General features: G+C 51.3%; 2 protein-coding genes across 2 annotated transcripts in view; one reads left to right on the forward strand and one right to left on the reverse strand.

Annotated features, from left to right (window-relative positions):
• LOC126777976 (GTP-binding protein 2-like) overlaps positions 1-27,730 on the forward strand; it is a 268,881-nt gene that overhangs the window by 86,449 nt on the left and 154,702 nt on the right. The gene's annotated exons all lie outside the window — the stretch shown is intronic.
• Positions 1-27,730, reverse strand: part of LOC126777984 (GTP-binding protein 2-like) — a 309,400-nt gene that overhangs the window by 68,152 nt on the left and 213,518 nt on the right. The gene's annotated exons all lie outside the window — the stretch shown is intronic.

A 27,730-nucleotide genomic window follows, 5' to 3' on the forward strand; every position in this document is an offset into this window, starting at 1 on the left:
ACGATTTGAAATCGGAAGACGATTTTAAGAAGACGAAGAGGAAACCGACCAATGATGATGAGGATGCAACGAGAAGTGGGACAAAGTTTGCCGATAGAGTGTACAATGTCATCGATAAGTTGGAGAAGGTCAGGATAAAGGACGATATGTATTTAGCTGGTGATTTCAATTCCGAGGACTTGGAGAGTGACTTCTTCTACAGGTCTGATGATATGGAAGACTTCTGCGATGATACGTAAGTGATGTTTTTTGTTAATTAAAAAAAAGTATTATAATTTATGTGTTGTAAAGTAGTAAAGTAAAGTAACAGCCTGTGTATGTCCCACTGCTGGGCTAAGATCTCCTCTCCCTTTTTGAAGAGAAGGTATGGAGCTTGTTCCACCACGCTTCTCCAATGCGTGTTGGTGGAATACACATGTGGCAAAATTTTAGTGAAATTAGACACATGCAGGTTTCCTCACGATGTTTTCCTTCACCGTAAAGCACGAGATGAATTATAATGACAAATTAAGCACATGACAATGCAGTGGTGCTTGCCCGGGCTTGAACCCACGATTATCGTTCAAGATTCACGCGTTCTTACCACTAGACAATCTCATCTCTTATGTGTTGTAATTTTGGGTAATTATACGTTTTTTCTTAAGGCTTTGCTTGCTTTCCACGGTATGGAAGAGCAAGAAACAATAACATATCTATTCGCTTCACCCGGGATTTCAATAAAGGCTTTATATTTAAGCTCATTAACTAACATCTAGATTAAAAGAGTCAATTAGTTTCAGAGATGTAGAATTAGGATTACAGTGTTAATGTACCAGGAGATCATAAACAGTGAGTCGGTCTCACCGAACGATTACATTAAAAGAGTCAATTAGTTTCAGTTAGGATTACAGTGTTAATGTACCAGGAGATCATAAACAGTGAGTCGGTCTCACCGAACGATTAGATTAAAAGAGTCAATTAATTTCAGTTAGGATTACAGTGTTAATGTACCAGGAGATCATAAACAGTGAGTCGGTCTCACCGAACGATTAGATTAAAAGAGTCAATTAGTTTCAGTTAGGATTACAGTGTTAATGTACCAGGAGATCATAAACAGTGAGTCGGTCTCACCGAACGATTACATTAAAAGAGTCAATTAGTTTCAGTTAGGATTACAGTGTTAATGTACCAGGAGATCATAAACAGTGAGTCGGTCTCACCGAACGATTAGATTAAAAGAGTCAATTAGTTTCAGTTAGGATTACAGTGTTAATGTACCAGGAGATCATAAACAGTGAGTCGGTCTCACCGAACACGGATGGCATTAATCGAAATAAGATCAATGTTAAATATATTCGATTTGGCCCTCAGAACATCCGACGCCGACGATTCCGGCGACGAGTGCTACGGGAGTCTACCCCCGGAGCCTCGTTTCGGGAACGTCGAGTACAAACTGCAGCTGGTCTCGCCGTGCGAGCGACGCTTCCAGCACCTGGTGACGCAAGTGAATAATAACCACCCCCTCGTACCCGGACGGGCTCGCACAAAGCTCTCCCACCAGTAAAAATATATCGTATTGTCACTCCGACACCTCAACACCTCGCCATAGACAGATCGCGACGACATTCCCGCGCACGTTCCCGCTCACAAACAAATAACTACCCATACTGTTGGTACCATTATAGATTCGGCGAGCGCGCACGCAAATGTATTCAACCGTGTAGCTACAAGAAGATGGGAAACGCTCAAGGCAGCCAGTAGTGGCGGTAAACGACTGCCTTACAATTTCGGGCCGCCTGTTAATCAAGGATCGCAAGACCAAAGTGCAATATTTAGTTGACACCGGTTCAGACCTCTGTGTCTTTCCAAGATCCGCTGTTCGGGAACCTAGAAACAAAACGGGATACGAATTGTTCGCTGCAAATAAGACTATCATTTACACATATGGCTTCCTCCCCTTAACGCTGGATCTAGGACTTAGGCGCGCTTTCACGTGGCGTTTCGTCGTAGCAGACGTCTCAAAGCCCATCATCGGCGTCGACTTTTTAAGTTACTACAACCTGCTAGTCGACTGTCGCAACCAACGCCTTGTTGACGGTGTTACCACACTTGCTGTTGCACTCCCGAAACAACGTTCTACGGAAACAATTTCCTCAGTCCGTACGACTTTAGAGGATACATCTTATCATCGCCTGCTTAGAGAATTCCCAGAAATCACTCGTCCTGCTGGAAAGCCGCACATCACCAAACACTCTACGGTGCACCATATCCGTACCACCGATGGACCACCGGTATCTAGCCGCCCGCGACGGTTAGACCCGGAAAGACTAAAAATTGCTAAGCAAGAGTTCGAAGAGATGTTACAGAGTGGCACAGCAAGAAGATCTGACAGCCCATGGTCATCACCGTTACATTTAACTAAGAAGAAAAACGACGGGTGGCGACCGTGCGGCGATTACAGAGCCCTAAACGCCCGTACAATTCCTGATAAGTACCCTATCAGGCACTTGCATGATTTTACGTGCCAGTTGACAGGCAGTACGGTCTTTTCAACCATAGACCTGGTTAAAGCTTATCATCAGATACCAGTATACGAAGACGACATTCCGAAAACCGCTATCGCCACTCCTTTCGGGCTTTACGAATTCCCGTTCATGACGTTCGGTCTTCGTAACGCCGCACAGACCTTTCAAAGATTCATGGACGAGGTACTGCGGGGCTTAGATTTTTGTTACGGGTACCTGGATGACATTCTAGTCTTCAGCAGCAGCAGTACCCTTCATCAGGAGCATCTCAAGTTGTTGTTCCAAAGACTAGCAGAATATGGAGTTCTAATAAATACCAACAAATGTACTTTCGGCAAAACGCAAGTCCAGTTCCTGGGCCACAACGTGTCAGCAGCAGGAATACAGCCGTTAGAATCGAAGGTTGAAGCCATTCAGAACTTCCCGGTACCCAAGACGCTAAAAGAATTACGAAGATTTTTAGGTATGATCAATTTTTATCACCGTTTTATACCTAATGCTGCAAAAGTTCAGGCACCGCTCAACCAACTCCTCGTTGGGCCTAAAACGAAGGGATCGCAGCCTATTAACATGACGCCTGCCCTATTAGAGTCTTTCGAACTGTCTAAAAAGCAACTTTCAGAAGCCACGCTTTTGGTCCACCCAGATCCTCAAGCAGAACTGTCCATACAGACGGACGCTTCAGATACCGCAATAGGCGCTGTGCTGCAACAGTTCAAGAACAATGAATGGCAACCCTTAGCATTCTTTTCGAGGAAGCTAAGTCCATCACAGAAAAAGTACAGCCCATATGAGCGAGAGTTATTGGCAGTGTATGACGCAATTAGACATTTCAGATTTATGGTGGAAGCTCGGACATTTTGTATCATCACGGACCATAAACCACTTACGTTTGTCTTTGCCAATCACCGAGAGAACAGTTCGCCACGCCAGTTTCGCTACTTGGACTTTATAAGCCAATTCACCACAGACTTCAGATATGTAGCTGGTAAAGACAATATTGTTGCAGATGCCCTTTCGCGTATCGAGGCGGTTTCTATACCCTTAGATTACCACTCCGTGGTCAAAGCACAAGAGGCGGACAGCGAGCTACAGGACCTGCTGAAAAATGGGTCTGCGCTTAGGTTGAAGAAAATACGATTAGAGTCAGAGCCAGCTCTTCTGGTATACTGCGATGTCTCTCAAAGTAATCCTCGACCATTCATCACACCTTCATATCGCAAGCAGGTATTCGATTCGCTCCACAATTTAAGCCATCCAGGAGCCAAGCCTACGGTCAAGTTAGTTACAGAGCGCTACATTTGGCCTGGTATCCGCAAAGACTGTCGACAATGGGTAAAGGAGTGTCAACAACAAGTGTTGGCAACACTGTTTTATGTAACATAAAAATACCATCATCGTTTGTCGTTTTTTGTAATTTTATCCGCAAGGCGAAACGCCTCCCACGCAATCATGAAGTGAACACGACAAGAAAACTGGTTACAGATACAATTAATATATTTAATTTATCTAGAATATACTAGAGAGATCTCGAATTTTACATTGGAGCCGTGTTCTATAGAATTCATGGTATGTACGGGAAGGTTTGCGTGACCCGGCCGATGGCTCTGTAACAAAACAAATTCGTTAATATATAAAAATGGCTGTTTGTGTATCTGTTTGTGATTAATAGAGTTCGGACCGTTTGAATCACCATTATAGTTGAAATTTAGATGTATGTCTCATGGATGATTTTATAATATCCACTTCGTTGTAACGCCACTAGATGGCGCTGTACCACATTAACAGCCACCTTCCGGGTGTTGCTAGTAAAGTACAAAAGTGTCTGTTGGTCGAAGATATCTCTTCTTAAGAACAAAACTTATTCCAACATGATTCAAAACAGTTACAGTATATAAATGTCCGACAGCTGGGCTAAAACCTCTCCTTCTCAGGATAAGGTTTGAGCTTATTCCACAACCTGCTTCGATGCATGGATTTCCTTCACCGAACACTTATAAATTAAATGTGTGAAAGTCAGTGGAGCTAGCAATCTCGGATACCAACACTGAGCTGACGATATACTTTATTGGCTCAACAATTCAACTGTAATTAGAAGTTATCGTTGGGTTCGTTGAGCGGTACCTGGTCCCCAGTCCCGCCGTGAACAGCAGCCGGTGGCCTCGCACGAGGTACTCCGGACAGCGGGCGAACCTGAACAGCACGGAGGCCCCCTCGCCCGCCCTCAGCACGTTGTTCGGAGACATTATACCCTAAAGCGAAAAATATACCCGTGGTCAGCGATGAGATGAGCAACCCGATGGTAAGTGGTCACCACCGCCCATAGACATTGACACCGCAATAAATATTAACCATCGCTTACATCACCAATGCGTCACCAACCTTGGGAACTAAGATGTTATGTCCCTCGTGCCTGCAGTTACACTGTTTTAGTCACCAACAACAATGCTATTGCTGTTTGGCGGCAGAATATATTATAAGTGTGTGTGGTAACTGGTGGTAAGGGCATTGTGCAAACCCACCTGGGTAGGTACCACCCACTCATCAGATATTCTACCGCTAAACAGGAATATAACATAAAAAAATAAATATCATTATCATACTTAAGTATTTTACGCAACACCACAAATTATACCAAAATTAAACTATTTAATTCCATTCCGCAAAGTGAGTTTGATGTATGTATTCGTTACCTCGATAATGGCCGTCTGACGCACGTTCCCGACATGCACAGAGAACTGGAACCCTGGGTAGATGGCCGTGGAGTGTCTCAGGACATGCACGGGATGCCTGTTACATTCAATCAAATTTAATTCATGACCGCATTACATATTATATTGCACAGTCTGTGCTAATATTGCTAGCATATAAAAAAAACAGCCAAGATGGTTCAGGCGCCACTGAATTTTCATGTACTTAATTTGTGATTATAATTCATCTCGTACTTTACGATGAAGGAAAACATCGTGAGGAAACCTGCATGTGTCTAATTTCACTGAAATTCTGCCACATGTGTATTTACCAAACCGCACTGGAGCAGCGTGGTGGAATAAGCTCCAAACCTTCTCCTCAAAAAAGGGAGAGGAGGTCTTTAGCCCAGCAGTAGGACATTCACGTGCTGTTACGGATAAAAAAACACACACACACACACACAATGTGCTGTGCAAACATATATAATTCTATAGTCGATTCCAATAGGAAGTAGAGTATATAAGCAACTTTGACCATGAAATTTGGTCGAAATCTTAATATTCTGTGGTATTGACTATGGATTCGCGAAAAATTTAGCGTTTTGGTTATCTGTGAAGTTGTTATCGGAACTTTGTAAGTAAAACTTAAGTGTAACAGTGTCGTGTTGTATATAGAGATATATTGATCGAGAAGTGTTTGTAGTGTACAATACAGCAGAGCTGGTAGCGAATCGCATGGAATCGCATATCTAAGGTTTGCTAATCTTTTAAAAACGAGTAGAGTTTTCTGCTCACCTGAAAGTATATACAGCCTCTAGGGTCGTTTGGGTCTTCGAGGAACACCAGGTCGTCACACACACACTTGTCCTGCGTGTCGCTCGACACGTGCGCGTCGCTGTACTTGCTCCCGTCGTCCGACACGTACACGTTCGTGCACTTCGTGTCCGATGTCTTCGTGAGGCTGTTCTTCACGTTGGCGATGTCCTGGAGGATATTCTTGTTCTGTCTCCTCGCGTTCTTTCGATTCTTCTCCGAAGCTTGCGACGATTGGACTAGTTCTGATATCTGTAACGATGAATTTTGAAAATAAAAAAATATATCACTTTTTTAATTTCGTATAGGTACGCTGGCAAATGACCACCTTATGGTAAGTGGTCGTCACTACCCATAGACTTTGTCACAGTCTTTTAATCACCCCTAACATCGTAATGCGTCATCAAACTTGGGGATTAAGATATTACGTCTCTTGTGCCTATAGTTACACTGTCTAACTCATCTTTCAAACTAGCACACAATAATATTAAGTAATGCCATTTGGCGGTAGACACGTTATTTAAAAAAGCATTTTTAAATCGTTTCAGTACAGTAACAGCCTGTAAATGTCCCACTGCTGGGCTAAGGCCTCCTCTCCCTTTTTGAGGAGAAGATTTGGAGCTTATTCCACCACGCTGCTCCAATGCGGGTCCGGGGGGGGGGTGTTAAATATACGTCGCTCTATTCATCTCACAACTAACAGAACGCAACGCACCTATGATAATTTCGTCGCCCTCGTAGAGTCGCCCTCGCACGAGCAGTCCCCCCACGACGGGCCCCGTCGAGTACCCTACGTGGAAAATTTCGTCTATTTGAAACTCGCACGCCTCCTGTAAAGTGACATAAATTATAACATTTATAATTTAATAAAAAGGATACTAGTCAACTGGGCAAAATATGGTTCACTCACGTCCTCGGGGCGTTGCAGGTCGCGGCGCGGAGCCAGCGCCAGCAGGCACGCGTGCAGCGCGTTGAGGCCGGCGCCGCGCACGCAGCTTACCGGGAACACGGCCACCCTGCCGGCCGACACTACTGTGATTTGCGTTCAACTATATATATATATATATCTGATCCGAAACTAAGCAGAGCTTGTACTATGGCAACCAGAAAACTGATATACTATTGTATAGACAATTACACACAGACTCAGGAAAAACAGACATGTTAATGCACACAATTGTCTGTCCTGAGTGGGAACCGAACCCACAACCTTTGGCGTGAAAGGCAAGTATCTAGCAAGGGTGGTTGGCGTAGCTATAGACAATACTATTACCATTACCAATAGTATGGAACTCGTTTTAAGGTCATACATAAGAGTTCACCCAGAAACACTTCGGGTTAAATAAAGGCCTGTGAAGCTACTCACTCCTCATCCTTTTTGATTTCCTCGTCTAGATTGTCTATGGTGTCCAGTATCGACTTTTGCGGCGCAACGCAGTTCCTTGCCATATTCTCGTCAGTTATTAACAGCGGTTTCTGTAATAATACTAATATATACCATTACTTTAAATTTAAATAAATCTATAAATTATACAGCATCCCTGATTTATCATCTCGTGCTCCTTGAAGAACATCGCGAGCAAACCTGCATGTTTCCAATTACAATATATACTAATATTATAAATGGGAAAGTAAATATATCTGTTTGTCTTTTAAACTTTCCCCCCCCCCCTGGCTTCTCTTTATGTTATATGTGTGCAATTGGGCCACCTGATGGTAAGTGGTCACCATCACCCATAAGCATTGATGTAAGAAATAATAACCTAGTTTATAAGCTAGTCTTTATAGATGCTATTTAAAATAAAATCACTGACCTTATTAGCGGGTTCCAACAATTGAGCCAGCCTCGCTACAACAGCGTTGATGTTGCTAACCAGTTCACACTTGTTGATGACTGCGAAGAACGGCATGTCCAAAGCAAGCAGAAGACCGATGTGTTCTTCTGTGATGCGAGTTATACCGGCTGTTGCCGAAATCTAGAAATAAAAAAAAACTTTATAGTATAAGTTGATAATATGACTACGGTGCCATCTATAATATTATCTTGTAGCTGAATTAAAAAACTTACAGCCACTGGGTCGCTGTGACCCTGGCCCCTCGGGCCAAAAATTAAAGACACGACAGGTTAGGGGGCAACCCCGCAGCCCGTACCCAGACTGGCCTAGTCCAGTTAGGAGGAACCAACTTTCTCTCTTAAAAAACTTTCATTGTGTTTAAACTCTTACATAGTTTAATTGTAGCAAAAGAGTTTAGTTTTTTGCCGATTATTTTTAGTAGGATCTACAGTTTGAGCCAGTGTTAGGTTTATATATTATTACCTGAATAAATTATGTTGATTTTGAGCTGTTTGTAAAAATGTATTAATAAGATAAGATATTTATTCAATAAAATGAAAATTAACTTTTGGTTTGATATGGGACTCCAAAAAAATCCTTACCTAATAATAATTTGAAAACACGTTATCAGGGCTATAGAAAAAGACTTAGGATACCTAAAATCTGAGCCACCCCCACACTTATGGGGTTTAGTAATAAATAAACATACTTACAACGAGCATGGCGTAGTGAGGGGAGTAACCCGTGAGCCCGTGGAGCGTGGTGCGTTGTAACTTGCTGTGGCCCGCCAGGTCCAGGAAAGACACCAGCTTGGCGCTCCTCTCTCCGATGCGCTCCGCTGTCATCAGCTCGGAACAACCGTAGTTGACGACATTACCCTGATTATATGAATGTAATACATTATATGACTTTCATTTTAGGTATAAGTAATACCGGGTAGTGTTGCATGTCGATAGTCCATTATCGATAAAATCGATAGTTTTGGACTATCGATAATCAATGATTTTTCGATAGTATTGACGTATTGATTTTTTGACGAGCCGGTTGGCGTGGTTGGTAGTTACTTGCCTTTCATGCCAAAGGTCGTGGGTTCGATTCCCACCCAGGACAGACATTTGTGTGCATGAACATGTCTGTTTGTCCTGAGTCTGGGTGTAATTATCTATATAAGTATGTATTTACAAAAGAAAAGTAGTATATGTAGTATATCAGTTGTCTGGTTTCCATAACACAAGCTCTGCTTAATTTGGGATCAGATGACCGTGTGTGAATAATGTCCAATATTATTATTATTTCTATTTAACTTTTAAAGTTTCTCTTCTTTCGAAGAGTTTAAACCGAAAACGCGGGCTGCAGCCAAGCGTTAAGGAGTGTTGATTATATTAAAAACGTTGATGATAAAGTGGATGATGATATAAACTTTTGGGTGATACGGCAGGTGTTAAGGATTATGACTTTTTGAAGTATATGGAGGATATACGCTGGCATTTGTAAGGTGTTCAGACTTTGTGTCAAGGATTTTGGCACGATACCTGTGGATGATAGGACTATTGGGACTATGTGTACTGTTTGTGCTTTCCATTGCGTTTTAATTTCTATGGCGATATCTTGATATTTACTTAACTTTTCAGATATTGTGGTTTGTATGTTATGTGAATAAGAACATTCTGCAATCATCTGCATTCTGCATCAAAACGTCCTGAGCCGGAGTAGCTCTCCGGCCCAGGACGGGGCCGCCTCTCGCCCTTCCGCCGACGACAGGCGGGGTCCCTCGAAGAGACCATCACCACGCTGGTGGCCGACGAGTCGGACTCCGAGAGTCGCTCCAGTCGGACCACCAGTTTTTTGGACACGAGAGTGTCCCTGGTCTCGGCGCGCGCCATTGGGGCGCCCGCCCCCACCGCCATGTTATCGTTGTCCATATGATCGCCGAGTCCGCCGCTTTTAAATGTTTTGTTTTGTTTATTCATGTATAACCCCAACCTTTTTTTTTTTTTTTTTCGAGGAGGAAAGGCATTTACGCCTGCCGCCCGGACACGACCGGGACGGGTATGTGGGACTCACGGGGCAGAAGGCCATCGTCCTACCCACTAAAACCTCCTCGTTTCCTTCTCACCGCATGGTGGCGGGGTTACGGGAACGCGTTAGCACACCACCGCGACCCCGCCTGCGGCCGTCGCTTTGGGTGAGCGACCCACCTGTTGTTTTTTATTGAGGTTTTCTCCTCTCGACCCGGCCGGTGAAGGCAAGGCCCTCGGTCCCACCACAGGCTGGCGCCTGGATGGGGAAACGAGTTCGAGAAGGCGGTGACCGAAGTCTGTCCGCCCAGCATCGACACCGAAACTGGACGAACCCGCCTCTCCCTCCTCCTCTACTCCTCTACTCCTGTCTCCGGCAGCCCGAAAGGACTCCGGAGACCAACTCCTCCTCTCTCTCTCCGGCGGCCCAAAAGGACCCCGGAGTCCTCCTATTTGCCACGGAGCCGCTCGCTGGTCAACTCTGCGCAACAGAGAAGTCCCAGGAGCGGCCCGCGACACTTCCGCCGCGTCAGTCTCAGCCGCGATCGACAAGCATTCCGGAAAAACATCGGATTGCTGGTCGACCCCGTTGCCCAGGGTGCACCACGTGGAGGTGACTGACATGCACCCCTGTATAACCCCAACCTAACCTAACCTTTTTTTTTTTTTTTTTTTTTTCGGGGAGGAAAGGCATTTACGCCTGCCGCCCGGTCCGGGGGGACCGGGACGGGTATGTGGGACTCACGGGGCAGAGGGCCACCGTCCTACCCACTAAAACCTCCCCGGATTTCCGCCTCTCCGCAAGGCGGCGGGGTCACGGGAACGTTGTGACTTACAACCGCAACCCCGCCAGCGGTCGTCGCCATAAGGCGACCCATCTCGAGAGCGCGCCAGGATGTTAGGGGCGCGCCTCCCTCCTCTCTGTGCCTCCGTCCTGTTACGTGACGGACTCCCCCGAGTCCGCCACTGGAGGCTGGGCGTCAGAGCTTGAAGCCCCGCGGCGGATCAACAAACTGGCTCCGCCGCCAACCACACCTTAACTCTGCGGCAGCGTCCGGCCTGCGAAGGCACGTCGCCGTCGAAGAGGTCTCCTTCTTCGTTGCGGGAGCGAGTCCACGTCGTCCTCCCGCTCCCGCTCTGCCTCCTCCTTTTGCGACATGACACATGCGCTGAACCGTGACACTGCCGCCCAGATCTCTTCGCTTCCGGCCATCTTCTCGACGACGGCCGGAAGCGACAGGTCCCCACCTACAGCCGTGGATAGGACCGCGCGAGACTCCGCCCAAGCCGGGCACTCTACGCGCGTGTGTTCCGCCGTATCCACGGCTCCTCCGCCACAATGGTGGCACTCCACCGTCGGCTCCCTACCGACCACCTCACACAGGTACCGGCCGAAACAACCGTGGCCGGTCAAAAGCTGTGTGAGGTGATACGTGGGTGGGCCGTGCTTGCGCTCGACCCACTTCCTCAGCACCGGCCGAATGGCCGCAACGAGGTCCCGGCTAGCACCCGGGACACCCAGTCTCTCCGACCACTCGGCGAATACCCTCTCGCGGGCCTCCTCTCGCCACGTCCGAACCTCACGTGGGTGGGGCCGGTTCTCCTCCGCTCTCACTGCCGCCTTGATCCGCCAATAGACCCTCGAGTTAGCCTCGGCCTCGAGGTCCCATGGCGGGCTTCCGGCGAGCAGGCACGCCGCGGTGTACGACACCGTGCGGTACGCCCGAGCCGCTCTGAGCGCCATCGCTCGCTGCGGACGTCGCAGCGAGGCGACGTTACGGGCGCTCAGAGCGTCCGCCCATATCGGCGCCCCGTAGAGCGCCATAACCTAACCTTTTTTTTTTTTTTTTTTTTTTTTCGGGGAGGAAAGGCATTTACGCCTGCCGCCCGGTTGGGGGGACCGGGACGGGTATGTGGGACTCACGGGGCAGAGGGCCACCGTCCTACCCACTAAAACCTCCCCGGATTTCCGCCTCTCCGCAAGGCGGCGGGGTCACGGGAACGTTGTGACTTACAACCGCAACCCCGCCAGCGGTCGTCGCCATAAGGCGACCCATCTCGAGAGCGCGCCAGGATGTTAGGGGCGCGCCTCCCTCCTCTCTGTGCCTCCGTCCTGTTACGTGACGGACTCCCCCGAGTCCGCCACTGGAGGCTGGGCGTCAGGGCTTGAAGCCCCGCGGCGGATCAACAAACTGGCTCCGCCGCCAACCACACCTTAACTCTGCGGCAGCGTCCGGCCTGCGAAGGCACGTCGCCGTCGAAGAGGTCTCCTTCTTCGTTGCGGGAGCGAGTCCACGTCGTCCTCCCGCTCCCGCTCTGCCTCCTCCTTTTGCGACATGACACATGCGCTGAACCGTGACACTGCCGCCCAGATCTCTTCGCTTCCGGCCATCTTCTCGACGACGGCCGGAAGCGACAGGTCCCCACCTACAGCCGTGGATAGGACCGCGCGAGGCTCCGCCCAAGCCGGGCACTCTACGCGCGTGTGTTCCGCCGTATCCACGGCTCCTCCGCCACAATGATGGCACTCCACCGTCGGCTCCCTACCGACCACCTCACACAGGTACCGGCCGAAACAACCGTGGCCGGTCAAAAGCTGTGTGAGGTGATACGTGGGTGGGCCGTGCTTGCGCTCGACCCACTTCCTCAGCACCGGCCGAATGGCCGCAACGAGGTCCCGGCTAGCACCCGGGACACCCAGTCTCTCCGACCACTCGGCGAATACCCTCTCGCGGGCCTCCTCTCGCCACGTCCGAACCTCACGTGGGTGGGGCCGGTTCTCCTCCGCTCTCACTGCCGCCTTGATCCGCCAATAGACCCTCGAGTTAGCCTCGGCCTCGAGGTCCCATGGCGGGCTTCCGGCGAGCAGGCACGCCGCGGTGTACGACACCGTGCGGTACGCCCGAGCCGCTCTGAGCGCCATCGCTCGCTGCGGACGTCGCAGCGAGGCGACGTTACGGGCGCTCAGAGCGTCCGCCCATATCGGCGCCCCGTAGAGCGCCATCGAGCGCACGACGCCGGTGTACAGGCGCCTGCAGGCACCTCCTGGCCCACCCACGTTCGGGAGGATCCTCCCTAGCGCCCCGGCTGCAGCCACCAACTTTGGGGCCAAGCGCCGGAAGTGCTCTTCGAACTTCCACCTGCCGTCGAGCACGAGTCCCAGGTACTTCATCGTCGACCCGACGGCGATGGAAGTTCCGCCCACCGTTATCGCCGCCCCCGGAGGTGGCGCGTTCCGAGGCCCGTGAAAGACGAGGGCCTCGGATTTGTGTAGGGCCACCTCGAGGCCCAACGCGCGGATTCGGTGGACTACGTGCGCCACCCCAGCCGTGGCGCGATAGGCCGCCTCCCGGTATGAACTGCCGCGGGCCGACACGAGGGTGTCGTCAGCGTAGCACGTGACGCTGACCCCCCGCAACGTGGCCCCGCGCAGCACCCAGTCGTAGCCGATGCACCACAGGAGCGGTCCTAGTACCGACCCCTGCGGAACACCGCACGACAACGACCTGACGGCCCATCCGTCCGCAGTCGGGAAGGCCACCGCCCTGCCCGAGAAGTAATCGGCCACGGTACGCCGCAGGTAGCCTGGCACACCGTGGAACCGCAGGGCCTCCATCACCGTTTCCCAGGGCAGGGTGTTGAAGGCATTGGAAATATCCAGCGACACTGCCAACACCACCCCGCCCCGAGACACCTCCTCCTTGGCCAGGCCCCTCACCCTGGCGATCGCGTCGAGCGTCGAGCGGCCGGGACGGAACCCGTATTGCCGCTCGTCGAGTCCCGGCTCCATACTGCCGACGAGACGGGCAGCGAGCACCCGCTCGAAGAGCTTGCTCACCTCGTCGAGCAACACGATCGGGCGGTAGGCTGACGGCTGATCGGACGGACGCCCGTCCTTGCGGATCAGAACGAGCGTGCCCGTTTTCCACCGTCGCGGGAACCTACCCTGAGACAGGCATGCGGTGAAGAGGCGCCGCATGCTCTCGCCGAGTTCCTCCGACGCGATCTTCAGGGCTCGACCAGGGATTCCGTCGGGCCCAGGGGCTGTCTTTTTCGACCCTAGTCTGATGACAGCCACCTGCAGTTCCGCCTCGGTGATCGGACTCACCGGTGACCCGTCGTCCTCCTCTTGGGGCCTGCTCGCGGGCGGCACCATGGCCGGTGGCACGAACTCTCCCCGCTCGGGGAAGAGCGTGTCCACAACCCTCGCCAAGAGCTGCGGCTGGAGACTGCTGGTCAGCGGAGGAGCCCAGGGTCGGAGCTTTTGTCTCACGACCCGATACGGACGCCCCCACGGATCGCCGTTGAGCGTCTCCAGCCATTCCTCCCACGCCGCCTCTTTGGCCTGTGCTATGGCCTTCTGTAGGGCCTGGCAGGCGGTCCTATATCCGGTGTAGAAGACCTCCTCCACGTCGTCATCACGGACCCTTCGTCTCCTACACCGAACGTAACGGCGCCGTGCCGCCACGCATGCCTCGCGCAGCCGACGGAGCTCCGGACGCCACCAGTACACCCGCCGACGTTGCGGGTGCGGCTTAGCCCTCGGCATCGCCGCGTCGCACACCCGGGACAAGGCGCCGTCGATCCGGTCGGCCTCCTGGTCGATCTGGAGGACCGGGTCGGAACCGGCCCCCCAAGCTTCGACGATGGCCGCCTCCTTCGCCAACTGTCCGTCGAGGCGACCCAGGCACCAACGCGGACGACCTTTCGTTCTTCCGACAACAGTGGGCCGAACATCCGAACGAGCCGACGCAGAGACATCGAACCGAATATATCGGTGATCCGACAGTGTCTCCACGCCAGTCTCGACCCTCCAGTTTTGAGCACGGCGGGCCAGGGCGTTGGACGCGAACGTAACGTCCACGATCGATTCGCCCTGCCGCCGCACGCACGTGCTCTCCAACCCACTGTTGAGGACCGCCAGCCCCAACGAGACCGCCCATTCCTCGAGCACCTCGCCCCGGGCATTGGCCACAGGAGAACCCCAAGCCGTTGATTTGGCGTTGAAGTCCCCCGCGACCAACACCGGTGCGGGCGCCGCTTGCCCGATCAGAGTCCCGACCTCTGCCAGCATCTGCTCAAACTCGGCGAGACTCCGACTGGGCGAGGCGTAGACGGCGACGACCGTCACACCGCCGACGACGGCCAGTACGCACCCCCTGCCCCTGGCCACACCCTCGATGGCCGGAGCGCCAGCGACCGCAGGGGCGACAATCGCCACGACCCGTTCGTGGTCGGAGACCCAGTCGTCCCGCGAGGGAACGAAGTAGGGCTCCGATACCACCGCCACGTTGATCTGCCACTCTGCCATGCTTTGGACTAGGAGGTCCTGGGCCCTGGCTGAGTGGTTGATATTGGCCTGGAGACAGCGCAGGGCCATCACTGCGCGGTCTCCATCGGCTCCGCCTCTATGCGTGGAGACGCGGCTACCGGGCCTTTCGTCGCCACCTTCCCTGTCTTCTTTCTCTGCGCGGCGCCCTTTCCGCCCTGGCACGACTTGCTGCAGGCGGCATGGGCAGCTGGCTTACCGGCCGCAGTGCAGACCACGCAGCTGGCTACGGTGGCGGAGCACTCCCGAGCCTTATGACCGGGCTGACCGCAGCGGAAGCACAGACGGCTTCGGTCGACGTCCCGGTCACACTTTGCCCCCATGTGCCCCCGCTCGAGGCACCGGAAACAGTGCAGCGGTCTGGGGTCGAGCAGCATGACTCGCGCCGACACCCACCCGACCCTTATGCGACCTACCTCCACGACCTTCTTTGCGGCCGAAACGGGGCAGCTCAGCCACAGAGAGCCCGAGCCGCTCGAGGCGCGAGCGATGATGGCCGCTTTAATGGCCCCGGTAGGGCAGCCGCCTTGTTCAGCGACCGCCGCCACGGCTTCCGCCACCGTCACGGAGTCGTCCAGGTCTAGTACCCTTAACCTTTTTTTTTTTTTTTTTTTTTTTTTTTTTTTTTTTTTTTTTTTTTTTTTTTTCGGGGAGGAAAGGCATTTACGCCTGCCGCCCGGTCCGGGGGGACCGGGACGGGTATGTGGGACTCACGGGGCAGAGGGCCACCGTCCTACCCACTAAAACCTCCCCGGATTTCCGCCTCTCCGCAAGGCGGCGGGGTCACGGGAACGTTGTGACTTACAACCGCAACCCCGCCAGCGGTCGTCGCCATAAGGCGAACCATCTCTAGAGCGCGCCAGGATGTTAGGGCGCGCCTCCCTCCTCTCTGTGCCTCCGTCCTGTTACGTGACGGACTCCCCCGAGTCCGCCACTGGAGGCTGGGCGTCAGGGCTTGAAGCCCCGCGGCGGATCAACAGACTGACTCCGCCGCCAACCACACTTTAACTCGGCGGCAGCGTCCGGCCTGCGAAGGCACGTCGCCGTCGAAGAGGTCTCCTTCTTCGTTGCGGGAGCGAGTCCACGTCGTCCTCCCGCTCCCGCTCTGCCTCCTCCTTTTGCGACATGACGCATGCGCTGAACCGGGACACTGCCGCCCAGATCTCTTCGCTTCCGGCCATCTTCTTGACGACGGCCGGAAGCGACAGGTCTCCACCTACGGCCGTGGATAGGACCGCGCGAGGCTCCGCCCAAGCCGGGCACTCTACGCGCGTGTGTTCCGCCGTATCCACGGCTCCTCCGCCACAATGGTGGCACTCCACCGTCGGCTCCCTACCGACCACCTCACACAGGTACCGGCCGAAACAACCGTGGCCGGTCAAAAGCTGTGTGAGGTGATACGTGGGTGGGCCGTGCTTGCGCTCGACCCACTTCCTCAGCACCGGCCGAATGGCCGCAACGAGGTCCCGGCTAGCACCCGGGACACCCAGTCTCTCCGACCACTCGGCGAATACCCTCTCGTGGGCCTCCTCTCGCCACGTCCGAACCTCACGTGGGTGGGGCCGGCTCTCCTCCGCTCTCATTAACGCCTTGATCCGCCAATAGACCCTCGAGTTAGCCTCGGCCTCGAGGTCCCATGGCGGGCTTCCGGCGAGCAGGCACGCCGCGGTGTACGACACCGTGCGGTACGCCCGAGCCGCTCTGAGCGCCATCGCTCGCTGCGGACGTCGCAGCGAGGCGACGTTACGGGCGCTCAGAGAAGTAGTACCCTTAACCTAACCTAACCTAACCTAACCTAACCTAACCTTTTTTTTTTTTTTTTTTTTTTTTCGGGGAGGAAAGGCATTTACGCCTGCCGCCCGGTCCGGGGGGGACCGGGACGGGTATGTGGGACTCACGGGGCAGAGGGCCACCGTCCTACCCACTAAAACCTCCCCGGATTTCCGCCTCTAGTCTAGTCTGATGACAGCCGCCTGCAGTTCCGCCTCGGTGATCGGAGTCACCGGTGACCCGTCGTCCTCCTCTTGGGGCCTCCTCGCGGGCGGCACCATGGCCGGTGGCACGAACTCTCCCCGCTCGGGGAAGAGCGTGTCCACAACCCTCGCCAAGAGCTGCGGCTGGAGACTGCTGGTCAGCGGAGGAGCCCAGGGTCGGAGCTTTTGTCTCACGACCCGATACGGACGCCCCCACGGATCGCCGTTGAGCGTCTCCAGCCATTCCTCCCACGCCGCCTTTTTGGCCTGTGCTATGGCCTTCTGTAGGGCCTGGCAGGCGGTCCTATAACCGGTGTAGAAGACCCCCTCCGCGTCGTCATCACGAACCCTTCGTCTCCTACACCGAACGTAACGGCGCCGTGCCGCCACGCACGCCTCGCGCAGCCGACGGAGCTCCGGACGCCACCAGTACACCCGCCGACGTTGCGGGTGCGGCTTAGCCCTCGGCATCGCCGCGTCGCACACCCGGGACAGGGCGCCGTCGATCCGGTCGGCCTCCTGGTCGATCCGGAGGACCGGGTCGGAACCGGCCCCCCAAGCTTCGACGATGGCCGCCTCCTTCGCCAACTGTCCGTCGAGGCGACCCAGGTACCAACGCGGACGACTTTCCGTTCTTCCGTCGACAGTGGGCCGAACATCCCAACGAGCCGACGCAGAGACATCGAACCGAATATATCGGTGATCCGACAGTGTCTCCACGCCAGTCTCGACCCTCCAGTTTTGAGCACGGCGGGCCAGGGCGTTGGACGCGAACGTAACGTCCACGATCGATTCGCCCTGCCGCCGCACGCACGTGCTCTCCGACCCACTGTTGAGGACCGCCAGCCCCAACGAGACCGCCCACTCCTCGAGCACCTCGCCCCGGGCATCGGCCACAGGAGAACCCCAAGCCGTTGATTTGGCGTTGAAGTCCCCCGCGACCAACACCGGTGCGGGCGCCGCTTGCCCGATCAGAGTTCCGACCTCTGCCAGCATCTGCTCAAACTCGGCGAGACTCCGACTGGGCGAGGCGTAGACGGCGACGACCGTCACACCGCCGACGACGGCCAGCACGCACCCCCTGCCCCTGGCCACACCCTCGATGGCCGGAGCGCCAGCGACCGCAGGGGCGACGATGGCCACGACCCGTTCGTGGTCGGAGACCCAGTCGTCCCGCGAGGGAACGAAATAGGGCTCCGATACCACCGCCACGTTGATCTGCCACTCTGCCATGCTTTGGACTAGGAGGTCCTGAGCCCTGGCAGAGTGGTTGATATTGGCCTGGAGGCAGCGCAGGGCCATCACTGCGTGGTCTCCATCGGCTCCGCCTCTGTGCGTGGAGACGCGGCTACCGGGCCTTTCGTCGCCACCTTCCTTGTCTTTTCCCTCTGCGCGGCGCCCTTTCCGCCCTGGCACGACTTGCTGCAGGCGGCATGGGCAGCAGGCTTACCGGCCGCAGTGCAGACCACGCAGCTGGCTACGGCGGCGGAGCACTCCCGAGCCTTGTGACCGGGCTGACCGCAGCGGAAGCACAGACGGCTTCGGTCGACGTCCCGGTCACACTTTGCCCCCATGTGCCCCCGCTCGAGGCACCGGAAACAGTGCAGCGGTCTGGGGTCGAGCAGCATGACTCGCGCCGACACCCACCCGACCCTTATGCGACCTACCTCCACGACCTTCTTCGCGGCCGAAACGGGGCAGCTCAGCCACAGAGAGCCCGAGCCGCTCGAGCCGCGAGTGATGATGCCCGCTTTAATGGCCCCGGTAGGGCAGCCGCCTTGTTCAGCGACCGCCGCCACGGCTTCCGCCACCGTCACGGAGTCGTCCAGGTCTAGTACCCTTAGTTCGACACACTTTGTGGGTCGATGGATCTGGACGATCTCCGGGCTGAGGGCCTCGCGGAGCTTTTCCGCCAGGGCATCCGCCGCCTTCTCGGCCTCGTTGGTGCCCGGCGGCACCTCGAGCATCCGCGCTCCCGTCGCCGCGGTCCGGAACCGTACCGCCGTCAAGCCGACCTCCCAGAGGCTGATCCGGCTTTTGGCCAGGGCCAGAGCCTTCTCGTAGCTCCACCCCTTTTCCTCAGCACCGGGCTTCAGCGTCAGCGTTATCGCTGCGGTGCGAGGGGGGCGGAGTTTCCTCCTAACCGGGACCTTCTTGGTGGCCCCGGAAGAAGTCGGCTTCGCCGCCGCTGGCTTGGCGCCCGTCTTCTCTGCCTTCTTTGGCCTGTTCCTAGCGACCACGGCGCTCCACGTGGCCGGAGTGGCGGCCGGCTCCGCTGACGACTGAGGAGCCACCCTCCTGGCTGCCGCCTCTTGGGCAGCCATACTTCTCTTAGGCCGCTTCGGCCTGACAGCAGCAGGCTTGGCGGCGCTGGCCTCGACGCCCTCAGTTGCGTGGGAGGCGGCTGGAGCCTCCTTTCCCGCCGCGGCTACGGCCGCTGCCTGCGCTACCCTACGGCGGTCAGCGGCGAGTGGAGGCCGCAGCCGAGGCTCCGGAAGGAGGCGGCCCTCGAGGCCCTCGAGGCGAGCGTTCAGCATCGTGCTGAACTGCTCGCGGTTCGCGCGCAGCGCCTCCTCCATGACGATTTTGAAGGTTCGCCTCCGTCAATCAGCCAGTTGGCCGGAGAGTCGCGTGTTAGCCGCCTCCAGCCGCGCCACCTCCTCCGTCACCGTGAGGGCCCTTAGATCCGCCACCGCACCTTTAATGGTGACGGCGGTGGACTTCAGGGCCCGAACGAACGTGCCCTTCAGGTTGCCCGACCTGTCGGCAACCTGCAGAACGACGTCGAGCGCCTCCTTCACCGCCGCGTCCAGCGCGGCAGACGTCTGCGGCACGTCCACGGTCGCGCCGGGTTGGCGTTTCTCTGCTCGGGCCGCCCTTTCTTCAGTGGCCACCTTGGCCGCCGCACTGTACGCGGCCAGTGCGTCCTCCGCCTCGTACCGCCGCTCCTTTGCCTTAGCGGCTTTTAGCTCCTCGCGGGAGCGCCCGAGGCCGACGTATTCGCCCGTCGTGGGCGGTCGACCACGCCCCCTTTTGGGGGAGGGTTTCAGCCATTTGCTGATGCCTGACCCCGAGAAGCCGCCTTCGCTCATACCCGCGTCGCTCTCGGAGCCGGAGGTGCTCTCCGGCCCAGGACGGGGCCGCTTCTCGCCCTTCCGCCGACGACAGGCGGGGTCTCTTGAAGAGACCATCACCATGCTGGTGGCCGACGAGTCGGACTCTGAGAGTCGTTCCAGTTGGACCACCAGTTTTTTGGACACGAGAGTGTCTTTGGTTTCGGCGCGCGCTATTGGGGCGCCCGCCTCCACCGCCATGTTATCGTTGTCCATATGATCGCCGAGTCCGTTGTTGTTTTTTGTATTCTTTATAAATTTTTCCATACTTAATCCCACGAGTATGGGGGAAATAAAAAGTCCACCAAGGCAGAGCCCCCTGTACCTTGGTAACCCTATATACACCGTGAGGTCGGGTGGTATCACGGGATCTACAAACTAATGTTTTTTATTGAGGTTGTCTCCTCTTGGCCCAGCCGGTTAAGGCAAGGCCCTCGGTCCCACCACGGGCTGCGAGACATGTCCACAACACCCGGATGGGGAAACGAGTTTGAGAGGCGGTGACCTTTTAGTCAGTCCTCCCAGCATCGATACCGACACTGGGTGAACCCGCCTCTCCCACCTCCTTTCTCCGGCAGCCCAAAAAGACCCCGGAGACCAACTCTAACTCGACTGACTCCACCATTGGGAGTAACCTCCAATAAATAAATAAATGAAAGAAGTAAAGTAAATAAAACAAGAAAATAAAACAAAACAAAATTAATAAAAATGAGACAGAAGAAAAGAAAACGAAACGAAACAAAACGGAAGAAGAACAAAACAACCAGGGTGCACCACGTGGAGGTGTCTGACATGCACCCCAACCTACCCTTTTTTTTTTTTTTTTCGAGGAGGAAAGGCATTTACGCCTGCCGCCCGGACACGACCGGGACGGGTATGTGGGACTCACGGGGCAGAAGGCCACCGACCTACCCACTAAAACCTCCTCGTTTCCTTCTCACCGCATGGTGGCGGGTTTACGGGAACGCGTTAGCACACCACCGCGACCCCACCTGCGGCCGTCGCTTTGGGTGAGCGACCCACCTGTTGTTTTTTATTGAGGTTTTCTCCTCTCGACCCGGCCGGTGAAGGCAAGGCCCTCGGTCCCACCACAGGCTGGCGCGTGGATGGGGAAACGAGTTCGAGAAGGCGGTGACCGAAGTCTGTCCGCCCAGCATCGACACCGAAACTGGACGAACCCGCCTCTCCCTCCTCCTCTACTCCTCTACTCCTGTCTCCGGCAGCCCGAAAGGACTCCGGAGACCAACTCCTCCTCTCTCTCTCCGGCGGCCCAAAAGGACCCCGGAGTCCTCCTATTTGCCACGGAGCCGCTCGCTGGTCAACTCTGCGCAACAGAGAAGTCCCAGGAGCGGCCCGCGACACTTCCGCCGCGTCAGTCTCAGCCGCGATCGACAAGCATTCCGGAAAAACATCGGATTGCTGGTCGACCCCGTTGCCCAGGGTGCACCACGTGGAGGTGACTGACATGCACCCCACCCCAACCTAACCTTTTTTTTTTTTTTTTTCGAGGAGGAAAGGCATTTACGCCTGCCGCCCGGACACGACCGGGACGGGTATGTGGGACTCACGGGGCAGAAGGCCATCGTCCTACCCACTAAAAACTCCTCGTTTCCTTCTCACCGCATGGTGGCGGGGTTACGGGAACGCGTTAGCACACACCGCGACCCCACCTGCGGCCGTCGCTTTGGGTGAGCGACCCACCTGTTGTTTTTTATTGAGGTTTTCTCCTCTCGACCCGGCCGGTGAAGGCAAGGCCCTCGGTCCCACCACAGGCTGGCGCGTGGATGGGGAAACGAGTTTGAGAAGGCGGTGACCGAAGTCTGTCCGCCCAGCATCGACACCGAAACTGGACGAACCCGCCTCTCCATCCTCCTCTACTCCTCTACTCCTGTCTCCGGCAGCCCGAAAGGACTCCGGAGACCAACTCCTCCTCTCTCTCTCCGGCGGCCCAAAAGGACCCCGGAGTCCTCCTATTTGCCACGGAGCCGCTCGCTGGTCAACTCTAAAGTTGTACCCAAGCATGCAACATTTAGAATTATTAATACAATTAAATAAAATAAAAGAATGAGATAGAAAATTATCGAGTAGTAAGCGAACAACAGAAGCGAAAAAATTCTTACTTTATTTTGTTTAAATCAGTCTCATTCGATATATGTATAATGGGACTAGTATCCGTGCGACGAACCATAATAGCACAGTTCTTAACCCATGTATACAAATATTTGTTTTCTTTCGCTTTCGTCTTAACCCGCTGTAGAAGAGACTTGTTTTGACTAGTCAGGTGATCGTTAAAAAATATTGGCGAATTATTATTATTAAATCCCAGGTCACTAGCTTTTAATTTTAATTTTCTTGCTTTACTCAAAAAATCATCCTTTCTATAGCGGGCTAAAAAAAAAAAAAACGAACAAGAATCGGTTTAGGTTTTTTAGAAGTATTATTCTTTGGGGCTACCCGAGTTATAAAATCCAAATCATAATTAATGTTCAGAGGGAAATCCATCCGTTGCGCAATACTCTTAAGCATATCAATTAAGTTTTCACCTTTCTTTTCAGGTATTCCATAAATTTCTATATTCGAAAATTTCTATCTCGACCATTGTTCACGGTTGTTGTGTTCTAGTTCAAACCTATTTAAGTTACTTTTGATTTCACCAATTTCTTTATTTGTCGCTTTCAAAGTTTTCAAATCATTTTCAATAAATTCAATTTTTTTATTCAAGTTTTCGTACTGCTCATTAATAAATGCTATACTATCTTGAAAAGAAGCAATTTCCTTCCTAATGGGCATCAATTCCGTTGATATAATATCTGCAATGGTTGTCTTCATTTTAGAACAAAATTTCTCAAATTCCAAAGAAACAATTTCACGAACTTGTTCATATGAAATCGACGCCTCCATTGAGCATTCCGGTAATTTGTAAGAAGCACCACGCCTTATTGTTACATTCTCAGGAGAACCGCAGTCATTTTTTCTTAAAGGTGTATTGTCGTTATAATATTGCCTCGGTTTGCTAAGAGAACATTCAGGACAGACCCACTTGGTTTTAAGGTCGGGTAATATTTTTTTCTTGCCTGTGGGATACATACAAGCGATGTGATAATTGTTTTTGCAACTGGAACATGTCATCATACCAGTAGCTCCCTCTGTGGTGGATTTACAGCACGCGAACTTCATTTTTATAGAATGTATCTTTTAAAATTGCAAATAATAATCTTGAACATGTAAATAAATAAAACTCGATCGAGTTCGCCTCGAGAATTAAACTCGGGTCGCTCGTGCGCAATAGGAGTCTAAAATAGGTATCGACACCACTAGACCAACGATGCACTTCGAAAACTTTGTGAAATTATTTAACAGTTGTTAAATTGAGTTGTATTAGTGGCGGATTATCCAATGAGAAGCAAGTTCAATGACATATGAATGTTCGAATAAAATAACTAGTTTTTTAATGTCTATATCACAAAGTTACACTATTTTACTATTTAAAGCACTGAGTTTGCACACTTTTAAGAGTTTTATAGGTTTATATTAGCACAGATATGAATGAAATTTGAAAATAAACAATTGTTCTGTATTTTAAACTGTGATTAACTGTAACTGAATGGTCTCATACAGTATTACACTTTATTTTAATATTTATTAATCCAAAGAAGCCACAAACACTAATCGTAAGTTATTAAATCAGAACAAACAAAGTTATTATTGTTTCACTACACCAACTTTAGAATTACTATTTTTATTTTTATTTTTGAACTTCATCATATTCATCAAACATTCATCATATTTTTATTTTTCAGCTTCACTTCAGATTGTTCAGTTCTGAACAAGGTGCGGCGTTTTTTCACGCCACAACAACTGTGCCTGTTATACAAAACACAGGTACGGTCTTGCGTTGAATATTGCTCGCACCTTTGGGATGGCTCCGCTAAGTACCTACTGGAGGCCTTGGACCGGTTGCAGCGACGTGCAGTACGCATTATTGGCGACGTAAAGGTCACAAACACCCTTAAACCTTTACAATTGCGTCGCGAGATAGCAGCACTGAGCACTTTCTATCGACTGTATCACGGCGAGTGCTCTGAGGAATTATTCTCTCTAATTCCTGCTTCCCCCTTCCTTCTTAAGTCCACGCGAGCTGGTTCTCGATGTCACCGCCTAACTGTGACATCAATTCCATCGCGCACAAAGAAATTTGGCAACTCCTTTCTTTGTCGCACTACCAAAAAATGAAATTCCTTACCAGCTCACGTGTTCCCCTCCTCTTACAACCCGGGTTCCTTCAAACGAGGCGTGAAGAGGCATCTTGCGGGCAGGCAAGGCGGTGACGGCTAGTACAGAACATTCTTCCCGACTGTACTGGCCGTCGTCGCGTTTGGACTCTACTACCACTTACCATCAGGTGGAGTAGAGTCATTTGCCATCCCGGACATATAAAAAAAAAAAAAAAATTATCAACCCACCTATCAAGATTGTTATTTAAATAAATGTGTAAACGTAACTATTTGATAGACTCAGAAATTAACTATATTCTATGATTATCATTTAAATAAATGTGTAAAAACTCAAGTACGGTGTACTAGGTATTTACTGTAATATTTACTTTTGATTTTTATTTTATTTTTTATTATATAATTTACTTTTCATTCAATGTAACTCGGGTTTTCTACCTAAATTTATTTAATTAAATATCTTATCTTAAAACTTAATATATAAAATATACATGTACTCTAAAATTTGTCGTATGTGGTCATATTCTAATTCGAATGGCCGAGCATTATTTGGAATGGGGACATTCCAATAGCAGAATGGCCGTCTGTTAGCGTTTGTAGGAATATAGGAGGGTAGTAGTGGGAGGAAGTGTATTTAAAGGAGGGTGGACGGTAGACAGGTCTCTTTTTGCTATCGTGTGTTCGGTCGATTGGTGTCATACTGTGTTATTTTTGTAATCCATTGCGATTAAGTTTGTTAGTGTCGTGTTGCTAAGAGTCATTCGATCGGGGGCGACAGCGAATGAGAGTGTGTCCCGTGTGAATTGTGTCTGTGACAGTTACATTTTAAAATAAGAACTGTGATTGTGTTTTCCTACAATTCATTTGGAAAGTTCGGATTCACCCATTAAATATCTGTTCCTGCTAGTGACTTTCAACATCAGAAGTGGGATGAACGTTCGAGGATACCCACAGGTATGTTTTCTTATTTTATGTACTTATCCATCTGGAGATATTTATGTTCAGCGGTCAGCACTGTGGCGGCCGCGATCTATATTGTAATAATGTATCTAACTATCCACGTCCACCAATAATATATATCAATGGAAATTAAAGCAAAGTTGTGAGGATGGGTAGGTAGGTATACATATTAATATCTCCTTCAATGCATTCCCTTTGTTTGGCCTGGTACAAATAAAGAGGCTATAATGTTGTTGTTAAGTGGTTACCTACCTGGGAACATTTCATCATCAAAATATCTACTGTTGTCATAAATAAACGCCTACTACAATTTAATATCAATTATAATGTAAGTATAAACTTATCGTATTGTCACCCCGACACTTCAACACGTCGGGCGGCGGCGCGGCGGTGTACGTGGTGGGCGTGCGCGACTGCGGCGCGCTGAGCGGGCTGCGGGCGGGCGCGCTGCGGGCGTCGCTGCGCGGGCTGCGGGACATGGCGCGCGCGCTCGGCGTCGCGCTCGTGGGCGCGCGGGCCCGCCGCGTGGCGCCCGCGCGCGCCGTCGCCGACGTGTACATCCGCAAGGTGGGCACGCCTGGAACTGGTACACCGATGGGCCGCGAGGCCGCGATCGAGACGGAGATGGTTTGTCGATGTGTGCTTATAACATTGCCATAGTACCCGCGTACCCTGTTTTGGGAGATTTTCGGGACTTAATTAAAACTAAATAGGGTTATTAAATTTTACTTTTTAATGTTTATTATACATTTTTTTTAATTATAATATTTTTTTGTTTTCCTCCTACACCCGAAAACCGTTGCATTGTTTGTTTTTGTTTCCGTTATCAATAGTACTTCGGCATCTTTATATGGTACTGGATTAGCGTTCTCATAAAGAATGGTTGCCACATATATTTCTATGTTACCCTCTTGACTCCGAATCTAATAATATTATAAATTCATGAAGAATGTTAAATCATGTTGTCGTTAGAAAACTATAAATAGGATAACGAATAAATTAAAATAACATATATACATATAACGAAGCACTTTAGTTTATTAATGGACTCCGTATTTATTTGTTTCATTGTCGACGAGTCGATATTTTTTATCGAATATCGGGACTTTTTTTAGCCGATGCTGGCAGCACTCACATGATAAATAATTATAGGTTATGAATAATAAAAACTGGAAAATCATATTATTTTTAGGATTTTAATGCGATATAAGGTTCCGTCATGCTATGGCATAAATAAACATCACTGAGAAACTATATTTTGAGACAAAATAGTCGTACTTACACGTGAAAACACACGCCGGCAATTTTCTTCTTGCTGTCGCTTTAACATGAAATAATACGACACTGCACCATTGTATAACCATCGATATAATAATAATAACTTTATTATTCAGGCATCGAGGCCCACAACTGTCTACAGATTACATATTTATAATTACAGAACATTCATTAATAATTAAAATTAAAATTAGAATCATAAAAATTACAATTAAAATATATAAGAATTATAGATTAATTAAACACATAACAAATACAATTTTATATATATATATACGACTAGAAATTAAGTAAAAATAATTGTTTATGTACGAGGCGCATAAACCAGATGATTACAATGACTTCTGGATCATCCGCCTCATCATATAGCCATTAACGTCATTTGCAATCATCATTAGGATAGTGTTGGTACTGTCTCTGATTCTACGTATCAGAGATGCAGATCTTTTTCTCATGATCACATAGAAATCATCTGTGCGTGCTTGTGCAAACATTTCTGAAGCACTACAGAATCGAGGCAGACCCAACAGTATCCTAAACCCATTATTATATTGAACACGAAGAGCATTGAGCGATTTTTTAGTGTAAGATGTCCACAGACTGCATGAATAGAAAGTTTGGCAGTACGCCTTAAATAGCGTAATTTTGGCGAGTTCACTACAGCGTGCAAATCTTCTAGCCAACATATTACATCTAATCGCCAAAGCTCTTCGCTCGCGTTCTATGTCTACATGATCCGTGAGGTGATATAAGGATTGTTTCTCGGCCTTTACACTGGATTAGAATCGTTTTCTAACATAAATATAAGCGAAAATTGAACATAAAACACAATGAACGCACCAACTGTCAAGTTTCAACAAACACCAAAACTGGTTACACGATAAGGGTCAAAAGATTTGATAATTCTATCTCTGTCTAAACCTGTCTACGCTACAGTACGTACTCGGTTCGCAGCTGGCGGACACGCAGCAGAGCGTCGAGCCGC

The sequence above is a fragment of the Nymphalis io genome, chromosome 24, assembly GCF_905147045.1.
Source record: "Nymphalis io chromosome 24, ilAglIoxx1.1, whole genome shotgun sequence".
NCBI lineage: Eukaryota > Metazoa > Arthropoda > Insecta > Lepidoptera > Nymphalidae > Nymphalis > Nymphalis io.